The following is a 3,949-nucleotide window of genomic DNA, read 5'->3' as shown; positions in this document are numbered from 1 at the left end:
TGACAATATAAATGAATTTAACGGTGGTGATAATGACTGATGACGGCGGCGATAATAATGATAATAATAGTTATAAAAATCCTGATAACAATGATGATTATATTGATAGTAATAATAAGGATAAAAGTTATATAATGATGATAACAATGATAATGACAAGAATATTGATAATAATATCAATAGCAGAAATAACAATAATAACTATAACAATAATAATAATAATAATATCAATAAAAATAATGATAATAATGATAATAATAATAATAATGATAATAATAATAATAATAATAATAATAATAATAATAATAATAATAACAATAATAATAATAATAAAAACAATAATAATAATGATATCAATAACAACAACAATAATAATAATGATATCAATAACAACAACAAATAAATTAAAAACGAAAAATCATCCAACCCGAATGACAGAACAAAAATCCCCCCCCCCTGCCCCCCCACACACACACAAGCAGCAGCATATTTAATTCCTGTTTGATTTTCCTGTCATGAGCCTGACATTCATCAACCACACGGGTTCTCTGACTGACTCGACCATTAACTTCAATCCTGCCGAAGTTGAGGCTGACTTGACTCTTTTTCGTGTGCATAAAGTTCATTCAGAATATTGGCATTTCATAATGGAATATCATACGTGGGTTCGCTCGGCTTGGTAAGTGACGTCGTTTCCAAATATCAGGGAGGGTAAAGGACGAATTTATCTAGATATGTTTATTTATCTTCTTTGTCTATTTACCTGTCTGTTAGTCGTTTTGTCTATTTACGTGTGTATCATACTAGTTCTCCATGGACATGTCTATCGATTGATCTGCATAACTATATATCTATGTATGCATCTTTCTCTCTCTTTCTCTCTCTCTCTCTCTCTCTCTCTCTCTCTCTCTCTCTCTCTCTCTCTCTCTCTCTCTCTCTCTCTCTCTCTCTCTCTCTCTCTCTTCTCTCTCTCTCTCTCTCTCTCTCTCTCTCTCTCTCGCTCTCTCTCTCTCTCTCTCTCTCTCTCTCTCTCTCTCTCTCTCTCTCTCTCTCTCTCTCTCTCTCTCTCTCTCTCTCTCTCTCTCTCTATCTATCTATCTATCTATCTATATCTATCTCTATCTCTATCTATCTATCTAGCTAGCTTTCAGCTTATCGCATAAGATAAAGCAATTTAAATTTCACACTTGTCTAGTCAAATAAAAATTAAGAAAAAACATTAAACGTCTTGCCTATTCCTTTTCTTCAGTGCAAACATTACCCTGTTTATCAAGTAAGGATAAACATATTCATCTACTTTACATCCTAAAATTAAAACAAAGACAAAAGACTTCTATAATATAAAAAAAACACTAGAAAACACAGAACACCCTGACGACACCGTCAAAGTATTCCTTGGGAGAGAGAATTACCCGCAATACCAGGTTGTACCGGTCATGCTGGGAAATCCACGAAGCGGGGGGAAAAAAACGGAAAATCCGATTTCTCGTAACTCAAGAACGGATGCTTCTCTGACAGAACGAATTCTAGGGATTTACACAGTTTAGTACATTGGAAGAATGGTAGAAAATAATAAAGAAGAGTTCTCTTTTCCATAAAGAACTCGATAGGTAGTGGATCTAATAGGAATCCCGATTGAGGATAGACTTAATAATAAATATCTCTAAAGACAGTCCGCGTGCCATGGGCAACCCACCCATAAATTTTCAATACAATCTTTCAGTAACTTTTCGCAGAATCCATCCGACAAACAGACAGAGAAACAGATGGACATTCCGAGAGACACCATCCAAAACATTACCTCTTTGGCTGCAATAGCGAGGATTCATTGCAAATATATCATTGCATACCTTAAAGTTATCTATACTAAGAATACAAAAAGAGGTGATATGTCATCTCAGTGTCGACAGAAAACCCTGACTCGAAGGCAGGTCGGTTGCCAATGCTTATTTTTTTATTTTATTTTTTATATAGGCTTCTCTCCTCATCCGGGGAACTTTTCTACCAACAGGATGGGGGTCTTTCTAGAAGTTTTAGTTCTGCTTCAGGATTACGATTATAGTAATGGCAAATATCGTTTATGCAATAGAGGAAAATAAAATATTGTCGTTGTATTTGTTCTTTCAATACATGTGAGAAATAGAGGAGTCATTGCAGTGAAATTGATATTGCAAATAAATCTTGAAGTATATTGGCTGAGTAGAATGTGTAGTGATATATACTTTATATATAAATTTGGTGAATATGGTTAATCTACCTCCATGTTTCCTACTTTTTAGGTTAGATGAACAGATAATGATAACGATGATAACAATGATGATGATGATATTTTTTTTAAATTTTGATTTTGATAAGTATATCCATACTATATACAGTGTATACACATGAATAGGCCTAAATGGTTTGTACAGTTCATGTTAGATTCTAAGACATACATTGTTGGTGAAGCAGATATTACTGTGACCCTGTTAATTGATATGCTAGGGCAAAGCTATACATAAGACATAGTAGTGCATGTATATCACTCTAGAAAGACCTTACAATTTTATCTATTACAGGCAAAGTCCTTGTGTTTACGTAATATATCTGATAAAATGCCGTCCTCTATAAAGGATGTTGCAATACTATACAATGTTTTACGTTCAATCCTTTCACGAAATTCTTCAATTAGAGGACATATCATTACATAGTGGTCAAGGGTGTGTGAATAGGGTTGACTGCCCAACTTGCATTCAGTTCCCTCAGCATTGTTTGAAACACTATACTCCCAGTAATATTTGTAGCCAAGGATAATGATAATGATAATAATGATGTTGATGATGATGATGATGATGATGATGATGATCATCATCATCATCATCATCATCATCATGGTGATGATAACAACAGCACCAACAGCAATACTAAAGATAATGAGGATGCCAATACCATAAAGACAAAAACGTTTATTGGAATATGCTTTTATATCTGACTTGGTAATTTTGAATGATAGGAGTAATAATGGTAATAATGAGAATGATCAGAACTGCAATAACAATAACAATAAATAGAATATCATCAATACACTCTTCTTGTTAGCATAGTCACACTCTACTTACTTTTGTTATCACGTTTGGCGACATCTCTATCAGAATTAGTAAATGACTTAGGATATACCATCGTGATTTTGGACATTTTAACTTTTTTTTTTTTTTTTTTTTTTTTTAGGTAGCCATTGTTGCGATTGAGAGATATGATACTAATTGTATTAAAATTAAAGGATATTTTTGCAGCTGTCGTTCATACTAGTAGTGCTTTTGATATCCGTCTACTTCTAAATTATCCTATTCTTATTTTTATTGATGTTGATGATGGTGACACAACAATAAGGATGATAATGCTTATCATAGTCATATTAATAACGCAATGCTGGTGATGATGATAGCCTTGCCAGCAGAAGTGAAAATATACATCACAAGAGTCCACTGTGGATATCATCGACCTAAACAGCTGTCTAAATGCGCGGGAAATGACATGCGCATAGGGGACTTCTTTTGTTTCGATGACATAGCTCATCAGATTCCGTGCACTAGATATACAAGGTCGTTGTAGGGTTTTAAATCGGGAAATTTGGGAAATAAAGGTCAAGTAACACCTTCATCAGATACCGCCCCTGTGGCCCAATGGATAAGGCATTGGCCTCCTAAGCCAAGGATTGTGGGTTCGAGTCCCACCAGGGGTTACGATTGAGTTTTCGTGTTCTTGTTGTATGCTTTAGTCTAAGGTGGGATGCCGTGGATATATTGTGGCATTTTTTTATATCAGATGATGTACTATGTGAGTTAATATGGTAATCGCTTGTAAGAATTTTCTGTTTTATATGATTTGATGTATTGAATCGATAGAGGTTATGAAACTATACCTATGAGATTCTCCTTAGGGTTTGTTATTAAAGACAGAGGATTAACTG

The 3,949-nt window shown here is 34.2% G+C and overlaps 1 non-coding gene across 1 annotated transcript; it reads left to right on the top strand.

The window, feature by feature from the left end:
- Nucleotides 1-3,648: 3,648 nt before the first annotated feature.
- Nucleotides 3,649-3,721, top strand: TRNAR-CCU (transfer RNA arginine (anticodon CCU)). Its single transcript has one exon. It is a non-coding gene; the product is annotated as a tRNA-Arg (tRNA).
- The last annotated feature ends 228 nt before the right edge of the window (nucleotides 3,722-3,949 follow it).

This window comes from Penaeus japonicus, unplaced genomic scaffold, assembly GCF_977035675.1.
Source record: "Penaeus japonicus unplaced genomic scaffold, GWHDUDI00000001_assembly GWHDUDI00000027, whole genome shotgun sequence".
In the NCBI taxonomy this organism is placed as follows: Eukaryota; Metazoa; Arthropoda; class Malacostraca; order Decapoda; family Penaeidae; genus Penaeus; species Penaeus japonicus.
This window is presented reverse-complemented; position numbering and strand designations above follow the sequence as displayed.